The sequence below is a fragment of the Adiantum capillus-veneris genome, chromosome 17 (genome assembly GCF_014529385.1).
Source record: "Adiantum capillus-veneris isolate H3 chromosome 17, ASM1452938v2, whole genome shotgun sequence".
Classification (NCBI taxonomy): domain Eukaryota; kingdom Viridiplantae; phylum Streptophyta; class Polypodiopsida; order Polypodiales; family Pteridaceae; genus Adiantum; species Adiantum capillus-veneris.
The window spans coordinates 70,534,465-70,552,179 of NC_140947.1; the positions used below are offsets into that span (position 1 = coordinate 70,534,465).

Below are 17,715 nucleotides of genomic sequence, written 5' to 3' on the forward strand. Positions count from 1 at the left end.
TGTTCCTTAGTAGCAACATCCTCATCGGATTCCTCATCTTGTTGGGTGGCTATGGCTGCTACCAAAATAGTGGCCTCTTCATCTACTTCAATGACTATGACCAGTTTTCTTTTTAGCCTTGTAGATGTCCGTGTTTCCCTTGGAGGTGGTGGTGGCTCATCATTTTCCACTCAATTAATTAACCAACAATTTTGAGCAAGACTTGAAGATAGATGGTCTACATGCTCTGAAGGATGCAACAACAAAGCATTTTTAATTCACACGGAGTGTTTTGCTCTGCTTGAAGAAATCAAAAAGCTAACTAATAAAAGTATTCCTATCCCAGCAAAACACAAAAATAGTGTGTCGTGCCAAATCAAGGCGTGGGTTTATCTCGTCGTTTTTTGCATTTCCCAGTCCGCTCCACCTCCGAGACAAGGAGCATCCCCGTAGTTGGTTGCCAACTACTTTCGCATTCACTGCCAGGAAATCCTCACGGGAACAAAGATTGTTTGCAAGTGGTTGCCGCCAACCAGTTGCGAACCCAAGCTTCACATGAACCGGCTCGTGGCTGATGGCATAATATGCTAGCTTGGTGACCGCCTCAAGACTCAAGAGCTCCTAGATATGTAAGGCTTTTTTAGTTTGGTGAGTGTCGTGTGAACATTTGAGCACAATTTCACCCCCCACAATAGGGCATTTTAAATAAGTGCACCTATCTTGACTAGGTTTTTAAAAAAACGATACTTTTTGGACTCTAGGCCTAGTCATGGGTTCTATTCAATACGGGCATGCCACGGTTCGAGTTTGGTGTGATCCTAGTCGATGAATGAGCTTTTCTACCCAGAATTCTACATTGTGCCAGGCCCAATATGCTAACTCCACGCTCTAACCCAACTTTAAAAAAACTTTTAATTATGGTTAGGAGCTTGCCTCTCATGTCTGCAATGGGCAAGAGGCATTGAAATGTTCATATAGCTGCATAAGAGTCATCGCCCCAAAATTTCGCTCTCTCTCTCTCTCTCTCTCTCTCTCTCTCTCTCTCTCTCGCGCGCGCGCACGCGCGCGCGTGCGTGCGCGCGCACACACACACAAAGACAACGAAAAATGAGCTAGGAACTTAGAGGATATATACCTTGGACTCCCAATTTTCCCCTATTTATAACTTGCCTAGTAGTCTTGTTAGTTCATGTAGTATAATCTTGGGTCAAATAATTTTGAATTCTAATACTTGGAAGCCTTTTGCTACCAAATAACTCCAGATTGAGTACCTGGTCCATTAGGCCTCTTGGTGACATCCTCCAAATGGATCCTAATTTTTTCTGCTTGTTTCATGGAATTTTAAAATTTGGCTCTTGAAGTCAAAATTTGATTCCAACCTTCTTCCGTATTTGTTTTTGAGTTTTATTAAGAAAAATGAAGAAGATGACTAAAAATCATTAAAAAGTACCAAACTTGACTCCAAAAATTCAAAAATAACTTACTCACTTACACTTGGCCAATATTTTATCTAGTTTTCTCATTTTATGGGTGTTATGGCCATTATTAGCAAAAATTGTGTTTATTTTGTAAGGTTATCATGCATATATCTACATATATATACTTGATCCGATCTCATATTCAACTTTTGTCCCTAATTTTTATTATTAACTCATATTATGGACATTTATAAGAGTTTTGAAAATTTGCACATACAAGCTACAAAAAGTTAGAAGTCAAGTTTGAAAACAATGCCCATGATTATCATGTGATTATTATATCCAGTCGATATGTGTTCTTTCTCCTCCCTCCCTCCTAGATGGAGTCCTTCTAGATGATTGGTGACTGCCCGATGGTGGCATGCATGGGTTAAGAAATCATGTCGATGCATATCCTGGATTGGCTCTATCATGTAGTGGATGTCAATGTTGCTCAAAGCAATATGCGGTGCAAGAGGAGGGTCTTGAACAACACACTCAAGGGTGTTTGCCGGTGAGGTTTCATGAGCTTTCTTACCAAACAAGAGATTTTGCAAGTGGAATGCTCGCTCCTTGATGGTGGGCTATACCGGGGTAGTTACTTTGGGTCACCAAATCCATTGGCGTGGATTGGTGGACTGTGGCAATGTGGATAGATGGTCCACATATATCAAAAAAGAAAAATTAGTTTAGGGTAATTGTGTGAAAGCAATTGGCTAACTAGCGACTGTGTTTCTTTCTCCATACCCATCAAGTCTTTAAATAGGGTGGCTTGGATGTTTGCAGCGTGGTTGTTGTGTAGTGATGGTTGTGTGTTTCGGGTATCCAAATGTGTTTAGCATTGTTCTAAAGAAGTTTTCTGAATATCAAAACATGCCTCGTTCCTTGCATGCACTATTGGATTGGTAGCTCCTAGGGTTGCCACTAACATTGTTGTAATTCGTCAAATTGTTGTTTGTACAGGAAATCACCAAGGCATAACGCAAGTATGTGTGACTCGTCGAGTGTTTCACTTGCAAAGTATCATGCTCCCAATGTGGAATCACGTTGTAAGTTTGAGTCCAAGGGGTGCCACAGATTACCTTTTCTACTATCTGATCATTTGGCAAGACATAAAGCATATGTCGACAAGGGATGAAACATAAAATATAAAAATAATCCCCCCCCCCCCCCCCCCCAAAAAAAGCATTTTGAAACCCAATTTTATATATATATATATATATATACAAAAAGAAAAAAAAAGGAAAAACCTTAAAAAACAAACACACGCACACTTACACACCGAACTCTCACCCGCACACCCGTGCACACACTTAACACACTACACACACACCATTCAAACACATACACACACCACGTTCATACACACACTCACACACACTCGAGGGAACACACCCATACACACACACACACACACACAAAAGACAAAATAAAAGTGTTTTCTTTCTCTCTCTCTGCTGCCGTCAATCACATCAAAGGAGGCCTCTCTCTCTCTCTCTCTCTCTCTCTCTCTCTCTCTCATTCATTTTTTGTGCGTCTGGCTGGCCTCGCTACGCTCCCTTTATCTCCCACTCTCCCTCTGTATCTGCGGTGTCAGCATTTTTTTTCTCCCTCGCCATGCGTTGCATCATGATTTGGTTGACTTTGCTTTCACTAAAAGGATCTCATTTTGGTTGTAATTTCATTTAAATTAGATTCCAATTTCATTGTATTTCATTTTCTTTAGTTTTGACTTGATTTAATTTCAATTGAATTTCATTTTAGTTTAAGTTGATTTCATTTCATTTTTATTTGATTGGATTTTCATTTCACATTTATTAAAAACACATTAAACAACATTCAAACAAAAGGGGCAAAAGCTCAAAAAAAAAGAGAGAGAATTTAGAAAATAAAAAGAGAAAATAAAAATAAAACAAAAACAAAAAATTCACAAAAACCCAAAACAGAGAAACTCAATTAAAAAACAAAAAAAAATCACAAAAATTGACCCAAAAGAATAGAAAAATTAGAAAAAAAATCCCCAAAAAATACAAAATTCAAATAAAATTAGAAAAAAATCAAAAAAAGAAATTTAAAAAATCACAAAAAATTCCTTAAAAATCAAAAACTCAATAAGATCTTTAAAAAATCATACAAACTCCAAAAAAACACAAAAACATAGAAAAATGTATAATAATAAAAATTTTGCATTTGATTTTCTCGTTTCTTCTTTTGAATTTTTTACTTTTTTATTTTTGTTTTATTCCTTTCTATATAATTTTACATTTTGTTTGTTGTTTTTCTTTCTAGATATTTTTATAAAAACTAAAAAAAAAGCTTTTAAAAAATTGCATTTTTCTTTCGTGACTCTTCTCCTTGCATCACACACACACCCTACACCCGTGACACGCCTCATTCACGCGCATTTACGCAAGAATAGACACATTTAGCGTTGATGCACCCGGAGAGTCCGATTTTGTCAGAGTTTGTTTGATTATGCTCGATTTATGCCAAATTTGAGTCAGATTGCACGCATAGACCCTCTTCGTACACGTATTTTGATTTTGGTCTACATTCGGCCAATTCGCGAGCTTTAGAGCCTATTCAAGTGCATTATTTCATTTTGGCTCGAGTGGACTACAGATTCCATGCCTTACCACTTTTGGCCCCGATTTGCTATAGAGATTCATTTGTAGCCCAGCATCGCATTGATGGCCCAATACCATTCATCAAGGTCCTTGCTTTTACAAAATGAAGCAATCAGTTCTTTACTTTCTTGCATGATCTCCAAGAAGCACGCACATGATAGATCGTTCTCAAAGAACCGACAATTCTTGGCCTTCTATATTTGCTTGAAGTAGTAGAATTTGACAATTTGCATGCAAATCAGTAGCACTTGGCTTTTCATCCCCCTGCCACCCAGGATTAGGTCATTCTTGTAGAACCCTGTCTTCCAGGTCTTTTGTATCCATTTGCATGTCTTCCCTGCCAACCCACTTATAGTTGGGCACTCCTTGAAGAGGTGCACCAGGTCCTCACTTGCCACTTTGAAGCCAGAACACCTATCACATCCAATCCCTCTAGCTTCACTCCTCTCGGCATAGCCCCCCGTAGTACTTTCCAGAGAAAAAAATTCATTGTCCAAGGCCACTGAGGGATCCAAATGTTGTTAGTAACGACCATTCACATTGCGGCCATTTCTTACCCCAGAGGGATATGTTAAAACCAAGAGACAATAATACATGTCTTTGGTCTTCGGTTTGCATAGAGGTCTATTCTTGGGCCACCGCTAGGTCTTCTATTTGAATGCAGACTCGCACACTAGCATACAATACATGTCCATCCATCTAAGACTCTAATGACCAGAAGTCTTTTGGTCTTGTTTGAATAGAAGGCCACCACCAAGCCTTCTATTTTAGCACAGACTCGCACACCGACATACAATACATGTCCAACCCATCTAAGACTCTAACCAGAAGTCTTTCGGTCTCATTTAGAAGAAATTGCATAGCCAGGAGGTCAGCATCTTTCCAGTTCCTGTTCTCATTGTCCCACAGATGGCCTAGATGATTGAGTCCTTTATTGTTGACCTTCCTAGCTACCTCTCTCCAAAATGGGTTAAGTTGTATACAGCCCACCTTTGAGAGCCACGGAGACCAATGAGAGATGGAGTTGCAGAAGTATCTTGTCACTTCTCCCCATCCGAGCACCTCTGACACTCTAACAGAAAAAAAAGGGTAGTCTTATAGACTTCTATGTGAATTGTTAAGTATCCTTGTCATCCATGGCCCATTTCAAGCAGGAGGTGTTGTAAATTTTATTGATATTATGCTAATATAAATCTCTACTCATAGTTGTGAGTTGTGAAAAATGCTTTTTTTTTTAATGCCATTATAGGCTTATGAGCTTGTTGCACTTTACATTTTAATTCTCCTTTTCTTTTTGGTTTTTTGAAACAAGCCTTAGTGAAAAACGGAGCTAGGATACAATTAACAATGAGTGAAACTTTTTGTTTTTGAGCCATGCTCACAAATGTGAGTGGAGTAGATCATTCTAAATTCGAGCGGAAATCTTGGAGATGGCTCAAGTGCATGCACTTTTATGAATTGAAAATCAAGGATGTTTATTTTACTCTTATGGACTCATCAAATTGGTTCGCTCCCCTTAACAAGCAATGTGGGAAACAATGGCCAGAGTCAAGATGGTTGGCGATAGCGAACAACATATGGACATCGCAATGGCTGCTTGCAATGAAGATCTTCATTTGGAAGGTTTAATGGGGGGCTCTACCTACAGGAGTAAAGATTCATGTCAGAGGATTGGCTCTACTAGATGCTCAAGCTTACAGAATGGCAAGCGAGGACCTCTTGCACCTATTCAAGGAGTGTCTGGCTATCATCATATTTGCAGGGAAAATATGCAAATGGGTTCAAAGGACTTGGGGAATAGGGTTCTTCTAGAACAATCTATTCCTAGGAGGAAGGGTGAGTAAAAGCAAAACTCTTTTGGTCTGCACTCTAATAGTTAGATTTTGCTACTTTAAGCAAATATGAAAGGTTAGAAATAGGCGAGTGTTTGAGGATGCTCCTATAATTGCTTGCTTCACAAAGATTATACAGGAAAGCAAAGAATCAGTTGTAGCATTTGGCAAAGGAAAGGACTCAAACGAGTGGGTTTGGGCCACCACGGCTATTATAACAGGCTTGTGTTGACCTTGAAGTGGGTTATGGAGTGGCTCTATATGAGGCATGATACAATTTCGTTGTAATATGTGGTCCCTCAAGGCTCCACATGAGCTTGAGGTATATATGTAATTTTTTTTTGTTAATTCTATACACTCACATATTGTGAGTTTTGGAAGAAAAAAAAAGCATAGTAGCAAAAAGAAAACATACCCAAGTCAAGCCATGGATGACAGATAGAAATCAAAAAGACATAATGTCACATAAACGAGTCCATAGACAAGGGATTTTTACATGGAAGACCATAACTGCACATACAAGATATCAACAAACATAGATAAGGACGAAGCTCATAACTACGCATACAAGATATCAACCAACCAGATCAAACTGCCAATTTATATGCAATTTAAACAACATGCTAGTCATGTGAGCCACCCCCTCAAGGGGTTTGCCACCCCAATCTGAGACGCATAAGACCCCAAAGATGGCCAAAAAGAAGCAAACCATAAAAGACCACTTGAGAAAACATGGTAACTTTGACCACCGATAGAACAGGATCACACCATGATGATATGCTAGAAAAGTGAACCATGCACCTTTGGGAGGTTGGGCAGGGAGGCCAAAGGTTTCCACAAATTGCACACAACTGTGACCAATGTAACACTTTCACCTCAGTCACAATACTCCAACCGTTGAACCAGTATCAAGGGATATGGGTTTGTTGTGAGGCGATCCGCGTCAGCATCAAGCTACCCGCAACGGGAAAAGAGCAAGAGAAGATGCACAACACATGGAAATTGGCACAATTGATGCCCTATATGCTTAAAATTGATATTATGTAAGGAAATTGGAACTTGTTTACAAAACCTGACTGTTAACAACACTATTTTGTCATAAGTAATATTGATGAGCACAAGAGTGATAATAGAGCTGCTAACACAGGAAGTTTTGGACAAATTCTCACAATATTTCCCACATTGTGGCTTACCTCAATATCATGAGCTTCTGTGAGGGAGGCGCTGCATACCTAGCTAGGTATGCGGTGCCTCTCGAGCAGAAACTCATGATGTTATGCATTGTATGATAAACACTGAGAAAGACTCTGTTTTCCTACGTGAGAAAATCTCTAAATCTTCTTGTGTAACAAAGAAGGGGTGGCGGGAGAGTGCAAACTTCCTCACCCTGCACCTTTCTCCTCCCCTTAAAAAATGTAGCCTATGGCTTCTCAGCCTTCCTCGACTCTTTGTCGTGCACAAGAAAGGGAAAAAACCCTTATGCTCCCGATTCAAAGAGAGATACGGAGATCCTCGAGAGAGAGCGACCCTCATTGCTTTCCTTCTCACAAAAAAGGAAAGGGAGGGGGGGCGGGGGGGGGGACACTTTGATGAAAGTGAGCAAATTTTTCTCTTCTTTTCAATTCCCTTGGTTGCTCCTATGGAGTATCCTCCCTTCTGCACACACTATGGAATAGTACACATGAGTATAACAAACCTTCCCCTTTATTGTGCAATGGGAAGCATGCTCCTTTGCTACGAGACTCTTTACTACAAGCTTGGCTTGCTGCTCTCCCTTCTCTCCTTGTCCACCACTATGGAATCTCCCTCCATCATCCTTCCTTTCGTGTCACGGGCATCCCACCTTTCTCCCTTGGCGATCCTTTATGTGTACTACCTTCCCAAAGCAACCCAAGTCAACCCCCTCCTTCAACGCTAGCATATGCTATTCTTGCTTGCATGGGCTGCCCCTCCTCTCACAAGAAGTTTTGGACAAATTTTCACAATATTTCCCACATTATGACTTACCTCAACATCATGAGCTTCTCTGAGGGAGACACCGCATACCTAGCTAGGTACAATTGGGGGCAAGGGACCGCCGGCTCGGTGGGCACCGACCCGCTCACCGGGCCGACGGTCCCCTGCCCCCAATCGTACCTAGCTAGGTATGCGGTGCCTCCCTCACAGAAGCTCATGATGTTATGCATTGTATGAAAAACATTGAAAAAGGCTTCATTTTCCTACATGAGAAAATTTCTAGATCTTCTTGTGTCTTATGCCCTACACGCCACCCTCTTCCAGTGTTTCCTTTCTTCTCCTCTTCTATTGTGCCATCAACTTCCCTTTGCACTCTCACATGTTCTCTCATGCACACCTTGGCTTTGTTCTCCTTATTCTGCCTGCACACACACACCTTCCGGATTCCCCACACACTTGGCGGTGCCCTCTCCTTTACACACACTTGGAGGCACCCTCAATCAGCCCCTTCTCTTGCACACACCTTGGAGGCACCTTCTTCTGAACCCGCTCTTCTCATGTCTTCCCTACGGCTCTCTTTGCCCTGCACATTGCCCTACTTGGCCAGCTGCTCATCTCCATGTTCAGTTTTTCTCTAGTATTGGTAGCATTCACTACCCTGCCCTTGGTATCCTTTTGACCTAAGCAGCCCTTGTAGCTTTTGGTGGCTCTCTTTCACCCCTTTTCATGCATCTCCATGTCATCGCATCCAAGTCATCCCATTCACTTTCCTGCATTTCTTATTGTGCACACACCATGGCTTCACATGCACCCCCTTGGCTTTACATGCATAGGATGATAGAGAAAGCTCAAAATTTTTCCATCATAGAACACAAGCATCCAGTAACCCATAAATCCAAATTTGTGTCATTAAAAATTTAATAAATATTTATAACCTATAAGCATCATGATACAGGATATAGATTAACCCCCCAAGACCGTGCACATAACCATCTCCTCTTGGATCAAACGGCATCAACTGCCCATATAACATGTCACGTAATTTTATAAACACATAGCTAACTTGCCTCCCACTTGGATCAAAAGACATCAAGTACTTAAAAAAAATGTTGATCATATCTTCACAACATTCCATATATCCACATGCATCAGGATTCCAATCTAGATATTTTTTTAAGTGGAATTAATCAATGTTTGGTGGCAAGTAATGTCAGGTAGCTTCTCTCAAACGATAAGACTAAATCAAATTGGTAGACTTCTCCATCTCTGGAATAAATGTTGCTAAATCAACATCACCCCCTCTCGCATGAGAGGCATGAGCAAGCAGCAAGGAAATATCTCTGTCTATAGAATACATAGTGTTATATGGTACCTAAAAAACTCAAGGCATATTATTTTTGCTAGGCTTGAAATCTTCTAAAGCTTCATCTAGAATCTACATAAGTTCTTCATCAATTGCTTTTTCTCATTGCTTTAAGCTATCTATGAAAGTCAAACCTTGTATGCCCTCCTCATATGGAACCCAAAGCTGCATCAAGTGAAGAATCTTGCCCCTCATAAGGAAGAGACTCTACATCCATATCTGCAAACTTAAGAGTTCTTGTAGAGTAAAAGTAGAATTTGAATCAACACAAAATCATCAGAGTTAGCCTTACCCTCATGCATATGCAATTGCATATGGCTGCACCCATACACTTGCATGACTCTCCCCTTGTATATGGCCAGTCCATCTAGCAACAGTTGTAAACTTCTCTCATTCTTCTCCTCTGTGTACTCGTCCCTTTGTGGAGCTTCATGAGCTTCTTGATTTTCCTTTTCTTTGAGGTTTGCATAAATTTCTTCCCATATTTCTTCATACCACCCTGATTTTTTAATAGCCCTTGATCTTCCTGTTCTTCTCGAACATCTAAACCAAAAACATCTTGCTCTGTTTTTGAGGAAAAACATATGCCGATCACCGACTTCTAAAATAACTTCTTCAAAATTTAGCAAGTTATTTCCATAAGCACCAAACAATAAGTCTATGTATTTTCTCACATAATCTTGTAACTACTAATTGTTCAAATTCTTTGATTATACACTCACATAAAATTCCCTTAAAATCCATCTTTGACCTATAGCATGCAAGGTATTGTCGTTGTCATTATATCTATCAAACATGCCCCTTCAACATAATCTTATCTAAAGATTCTTCTATCGCTTTATCCTTTTTTCCTGTTGTATCTCAACTTCATTTGGTTGATCAAATCCTCATCTTTGACCTATAGCATGCAAGGTATTTGTCATTGTCATCATATCTATCAAACATGCCCCTTTTAGAACAATCCTATCTAAATATTCTTCTATTGCTTTATCCTTTTTTGCCTGCTGTATCTCAACTTCATTTGGTTGATCAAATCCTCACAAAAATTTTTCTTGTCTATATTTATTCAAACAAAATTTCTCTCGATTAACATATTGTTGCTGCTATTGCTGCATGGAAGCAGCAAATTGATGTATCATCTATTGCACTGCTGCCTCCTGCAGTGTTGTTACCTTTCTCTATAAAAAAATTCCACCCCGGCTTGTTTCATATCGGGTTCACCAAAGATGTCCAGGGATATGGGTTTGTGAGGTGAGGCGAGTTAGCACCAAGTTCTTGTTGTGCAAAAAGCACAAGAGAAATTGTACAACACAAGGAAACTCACGCAATTGACACCCTGAATGCTCAAAATTGATAATGCTAAAGGAAAATGGAACTTGTTTACAAAAACTGGCTGTTATCATAAAATTGATTCAATGTTATCGTGAGCAAAAGAGTGATAATAAAGCTACTAATAAAGAAGGAGGGTGTGGGCGAGGGTAGAAACTTTCTCATCCCACTCCTTTCTCTTTTCCTTAAAAATCCTCTTGATTAGGATTTGGAGCGCAGCCTTCACTCAAATCAAAAGAAGCCTTGAGGAATTGAACCCACGCACACTAGGTGTTGGATTCATAGAGCGTTCGACTTAGACCAACACATCTTACGGCCTTGTCGGACCGTCTCTACTCTATTTGTAAATAGAGCACTGCATACTCACGAATGGTCTGCTAATAGTTGTACGTCATCTTCTGAGGATTCCTATTAAAAAGATTTTTCAATATTGGGTACACCCTACTAATGTACCTTTTCAAAAAAATCATTTCTACCTCCTACTGACTTTTTTAATTCCATGCAAAACTTCACTTTGAAGCAGGGTAAATTTTCTCACGAGAAGCAGTCAATGGGTGATCTCTTTTCCCATGCCTCAGCACGATGTAGCACAAGTAAAGCTTAGGCATTGCAAGAACCATGGCCCATTCATCCGCAAAGAAAATAACTTTCCCCATGGGTTGCCCACCACAGAAATCCTCACTAAGACAAGACAACGATTGTAATGGAATTGGCCTATTAACTTGAGAGTAGCGGAAATTAGAGAGAGTACTTTTGTGAAATTACTTTGTGAGCATAGCAGGTGAACATAATTGATGGTAGAAACATAAACATAGCATTTAGTTAACTTGGCATGAACAATACTTTTGCAAGAGAGAGAATTTAGAGAACATGACAACATTTGAGGACCGGATTTATGTGGAGCCGGTCCCCCCTCCAATAGACATTTGTATTATGATTTCTCCTATCAAGAGAGACTTGTTACAATACAATCTTTGTGTTCCTTGTGACCTAGATGATGCAATGAAGATGGAAAGCTTCATGCATCACAAGCATAACATAAAATTTGAGGAAAGCTTTCACTATCCCAAGCCTCAGTCCCAAGACCTCAAACACCTTCAAAGGTGGAGAGAGCTAGCAGGGAATGAGGGTAGGGAAGAGAAGAAACATTTCATAGCAGAAAGAATTAGTTCCTCGCTTATCATCACTCTTCTTGCTAGCATACATGATAGCATAGTAATGAAGATGGAGAAGATGGCAAGCTTAAGCATTGAAGCATGGCTCTTGGTTGGATTTGCACTCCATAGCCAAGAGTGTTGGTGTAGGCTCTCAACCTCTCTACTTGCTTGGAGAAGGAGAGGGAGCTCTTGCACTTTGCACTTCACACAATGAGAGTGTGTGTGAGTGTGTGTGGGAAAGTATACCCCCTAAGCAAGCCCCTAGCTTCCTTGGTCAACCCCCCCTTGTAGCTCATGCTTGAAGCTCATTGGACCCCTCCAGGCCTAGCCAATCACAAGCACGAGGTAAATCAAGTAACAAGGGTAGCCTTGGGAGGATAAGTGTCCCCGTTTCCCCTTTGAGAGAGAGGACTTGATAAATATAAAAACAATTAATTAAATCTTCTAATTTATCATTGGACCCCTTGGGTGGCCAACCAATAGGCTTCAGGCAAACCATGAAGGCAACATGAGGAGGAACTTGAGAAGTGTCCCTTTTGCTTCCTTTGTACCAAATCATGCCTTGTGTGAGTGTGTGAGTGTGTGTTCTCTCTCATCCCCCCTCTTGTAGGGCTCATCCCCTCCTTGTAGGGATTATCTTTGACTTTTGTGCCCCCTCAAGCCCCTCAACCTTGGGCCTAGTTCTCACCACAAGCTTCGCCCTTAAGCCCCTCAAGCTTGGGCTGGGTTCTCACCTCAAGTACAGCCCTAGCATCTCAAGCACCTCAAGCATCTCAATCATCAGGCACCTCAAGCATCTCAAACATCTTAGTCATCAAGCACCTCAAGCATCTTATCATCAAGCACGACAAGAACCTCAAGCTTGGGCCGGGTTCCCACCTCAAGCTCAGCCCTAGCTTACCTAAGGTCAAAGGACTTTTACACTAATTATTGGAGGTCTTCAATGAAGCTAACCCTAAGGTCTTATTCTCCATTAGTTAGCCTTGATCTTTGATAGACCATCTCTCTTTTGGGCCCCTTTGTCGTTGTTGGGTATCCAAACCCACTTGTCCGGTGTCTAGCTCATGGGTACAAGCCCTATAGCATGCAGGTCACTTTTAGTTGTAAGTCAAGTCATGCATGGCAAGATTTGCTATTTATATTGTAAGGAGTTTACACACAAAAATGATTTTCAGTCAATAAGCGTGTTGTTTTTCAATCTCTCTCTCTCTCTCTCTCTCTCTCTCTCTCTCTCTCTCTCTCTCTCTCTCTCTCTCTCTCTCTCTCTCTCTCTCTCTCTCTCTCTCGCTTTTGTTGAACCTGCATCTAGACATGGCACACCCTCGGTGGGATCCATCATAGGCAACCCCAACACATGGTATCAGAGCCCTACCCGACCTCAGCTCTCAACACAGCAACATGGGTACAGCCGCTTGTAGAGGAGCAGCCCAAATTTTGGACCTGCGCAGAATCCTCATATCTCGGGCTCGTTAGCAGCACCTTGCACTCATATGTGATTCTTGATCCTTCATCACCTACCGATTCAGCCTCTACAGGCTCCTGCTTTGTCAACTCGTCATCGCCCGTCTGCTACAGAAAACGCCGAAGAATTTTTTGTGTGTTCGCATTGTTTTATTTAAAATTGACCACTTATTTGGCTTCAATCAAGACCCGGTTCCCATGCTCGCGTAATCTCTGATCGATACTCGATTTGCAGCATGAGGTAGGAGGAGAATTTACGAGTCACATAGCCGGGCGTATTTCGGAAGTGAAAGAATCTTGTGGCACTTTCATCGGCTCGACGGCGGCAGTAATTATGCCTGATAAAAGTAATGCTGGAAAAGAGCAACAAGGCTCATCCAACACCATAGCTCACGTGATAAGCAAGTCACCTATGATAGGTGTAGACCTGCATTTGCAATACATGCGGTGCATAGGCATGTTCCAAGTGCCAAGCAATCTTTACAACATGCTCAAACACATCGACAATTGCAAGAACGAAGAAGAATCTACTTCGAAATTACAGTACAAGTTTTTTACCAACTATTTTAGCGAGTTTAGTGTCATAGTTTTGTCAGCTTTTGTCTATTGTCAAAACCATCATAAAGTTTTAGTCAAAGCCTCCTTTTACATTATTTGTTGTCAGTCATTATCATGCTTGTCAGTTGTCATCATGTCAAAACTGTACGGGTTATAGACACTGCCATGAAATAAAATGGTAAGACCACCCTTTGTTGTTTGGTCGAGTTCTGGTATGTCTCACACTGATGGTTGTTTGAGGGAAGTACACACACACACCTATGTTATAATCAAGGGGGGACTTCTACTCATGGTTACAGATGTCTCACACTGATGGTTATTTGAGGGAAGTACACACACACCTATGTTATAGTCAAGGGGGGGACTTCTACTCATGGTTTCAGATGATTGTACCATGGTTTGTCTGTCTCGAGTCCATTGTCAGTGTTTGGGCTTGAGGGGGGGTTGTTGGGTATGCAAGCCCACTTGTCCGGTGTCTAGCTCGTGGGTACAAGCCCTATAGCATGCAGGTCACGTTTAGTTGTAAGTCAAGTCATGCATGGCAAGCTTTGCTAGTTATATTGTAAGGAGTTTACACACAAAAATGATTATCAATCAATAAGCGTGTTGTTTTTCAAGCTCTCTCTCTCTCTCTCTCTCTCTCTCTCTCTCTCTCTCTCTCTCTCTCTCTCTCTCTCTCTCTCTTCTATTGAACCTGCATCTAGCCATGGCACACCCTCAGTGGGATCCACCATAGGCAACCTCAACAACCATTGGCCCCGTGTTGAGGTAGATCTATAAGCACATGTTTATATCTTAACCCTTGTTCCCGTTAATTCTCCCACATTACATGATCAGTCTAATATGAGAAAATCATTTGGGTTGATTAGATATTAGATTTTATGACAATGATCATCAAATCATCCTAAACCGCAAGCCGGATCTTGTCGTCTAGGTACCCGATTGATAAACTTCAAAGTACATGTCGTCAACCCAAATTCTATGGCCCTTGAGTGGCCAAAAGGGGACTCCTTTTTTAGCAAAGTGTTATCAAGCACACCACTTGTCGTACATATCACCCAAGACATTGGTAAGCACTTCATATCCTACAATTATTGCATTCATGGTTTCTTTTGTCAAATGGATCGACCGGTAATTTACACCAAATTTTTCAAGTGTACAAGTTCTCTCAAAGTGTAGAACAACTCTTTGATCCTTAATTTCCACCATGCCTGCAATATTGCATGACACTAGTAGACCGTGAAAGAAGAATAAATCCATTCCCGATCTACCAATCCACACTAGCCTCAACATCAAACAAATTTGCCCCATCCATTACCCCAACCAACTCAGGCAAGCACATCAACCGAAAAGCCCCTAGCCAAAAGAAAGTTGTTGATCCTTAGAGGGAATGAGGCCAATTGAGGAAGCAAGGGTAGATGGGGATCAATGCCTAGTACAACCCTTGTCCACCGGTTGTAAATCACTCTTATTGAGAAACCTTGTATAGCATGCAGGGCCATCAAACGCTCGTGTAATGAGAGAAATCAGCCCTTGGACAACCCGCCTATGAGACCCCCTCCTTGATGTCAAAGAAAATAAAAACCATACATATGTATTGTGTGGAGTTGGCACCCTTCTCCACATTTATAATAATACCGTAGGGAATGTGCCCTTCCCACGCCACTTTATCCCCTCCAGTGTTGAAGTTTGCCTTATGATTCTCCTCCAATGTTGGAGGGACTTTCTTTTAAGTTCGGTCCCTTCATGCTTATGTATGGTTTTCAACCCCGTTCACCAATTGCAATGGGGTTGGCGACTGAGAAATTATAGCAAGTTAAGCACTTCTTAGCAGATCACATAGATATGTTAAATAATTGCTCATGAAAATGTTCGACAAGCACAGGATCAATATAAGAAGTATGCCGACAAGAAGAGACAAGTAGTGACTTTCAAGGAAGGTGACTTTGTGTTCTTACGAGTACTAGACAACTCAGAAAGTCTCAAGATTGGGCTTCCACCAAAATTTTTCTCCTCGCTTTCGAGGCATTTGATGGAGCAATTAGATGCTCATATGGAACCTGATTAGAGCAAGTAGATAGATCTTGGCAGGTTCTTCATCCACACACAAGAATTTATGCAAAATAGAAATGGAATTACTAGAATTTGTAATTTTTTGGTCATGTTAATAGAATTCACTCACCATTGTGAGTTTCTGCCAAAAAAAAGAGAGAGAATTGGAATGGCCTACTTATGCACTTAAATTTGCTCAAAATTGAGCTTTATTGAAGAATATGCACACTAATTATTGTGTATCCAATCTCAAAGTGAGGGTAGTGGCTTAATGGGCCAACATGAACATATGTCATTTGATTAACCAATAGATTATTGTGTGGATTAGGAGCTTTATTATAAATTGCTAATGCAATCTATCAAGCTATTAGCAATAATCAAATGAAGAGATTAATATGCCTAGGTGTGAACCATCAGATTTGATACCACTTGAAAGAAAATTGGATTATGAAGAAAACCCTTATGAGCCATTCATGGTGTGGTTAGTGTATTAATCACGAGGGATTAGAGAGAGAGAGAGAGAGAGAGAGAGAGAGAGAGAGAGATTAACACTAATGGAAATAGAGAAACATGATTATACTGATAACAAATTAGTTGCAAAAATGGTGAAAATTAGTTGCAAAAATTAGTTTGCCTTCCATGAAAGTGTGTGGATGGATGTAGAGCGGTGTGGCATAGAATCCGCATCAACAACACACAAATCACACAAAAAAATTGTGAAAAGGGTGAAAGCAGTGGCCAGAGAGGCTAGGACACTAGAGGATACTGGAGACTCAAAAGGAAAATGCTTCTCTCCCACCCCCAATCAACTTAAAAGTGGAGCTTGTTCCATCCCATTTCACAACCCCTTTGGCATACTTCAAGAAAAAAAATCCCTTGACCGAGGTGATCCTTCGGATTCTCGAAGAGTCGAGGATTGGGATGTTGGGGAGATTGAGGAGTTCATCCCGCTCTCCCAATGATAAAAGTTTTAGCTATCCAATCATGGAACGTGAAAGGTTTGAAGACCCGAAAGAAGCACGTCCACTTCTGGGAGGAAGTTAGAAAGGATAAGGAAGCTAATTGATGGGCCATCCAAGAACATTATCTGGATGCTTGCAGCAAAAGAAAACAGGCATTGGGGAAGAAAGACTTTAATATGGTGGAAAAAGCAAGGATAGAACAGGATCATCCAGCCTGTTGGCAAGTTTTGAAAAAACTAAATGGCTGGGTATCTATGAGAAATGGGTTATGATGGACCTATGGGAGGTGGGGCCCTAGAACAACACGACGGGCTTCACATACACAAGCCTTCACTATGCTTGCATGGCTTTCCGGCTTGACAGATACTATTGCTCTCACCAAGCTGACTCGATCCCGCCACTACCTGAGATTAAGGTATTGACAACGAAGAGCTTGTCATACCATCTTCCTTTACACATGAAACTCAGTAAAGATAAAGGGGAGGGGTAGGCCCACAGAGGGAGTAATAAGCTGTTGGTTACTAGGGAACACCTATTCAAAGACCCTCTATTTAGAAGGCTTACTAAGAAAGCTTTGATTAAACTCAATAAAGATATTAGTTTAGTAAAACCTAAAGCTTGGAAGCTCTTTGATTGGAGCATAGAGAAAGCGATCAAAAGTTCAAGCCCATGGAGGAAAAAGGCCCAGGAAGAGCATTAAACGTAGCTCAAAGAGGAGGTTGCTAATCAACCACACTTTTTCAAGGCCTTGAAAATCAAGAAAAGTCAGAGCACCATCCATTCGCTCAGATATGAGAATGTTAATACTATGCAAGACCAAGACGAGATGGCAGGATGATGCTTGATCATCTAAGCCAAATCATTGGCCAACCAGAGACCCGCTCTCAAGAAGTGGATGAAGCCAAAGCGACCTTTATTGAGAGTGTCAATAGGGAAATTCCTCAACCAAAATCCAATCACCTTGAGATGGCCTTTTCTGAAG

General features: G+C 40.9%; 1 long non-coding RNA gene across 1 annotated transcript; it reads left to right on the plus strand.

Moving 5' to 3' along the window:
• Window positions 1-492: 492 nt before the first annotated feature.
• LOC147437457 (uncharacterized) lies at window positions 493-7,018 on the plus strand. Its single transcript, XR_015184874.1, has 3 exons — window positions 493-608; window positions 2,400-2,485; window positions 5,610-7,018. It is a non-coding gene; the product is annotated as an uncharacterized LOC147437457 (long non-coding RNA).
• Window positions 7,019-17,715: the final 10,697 nt, after the last annotated feature.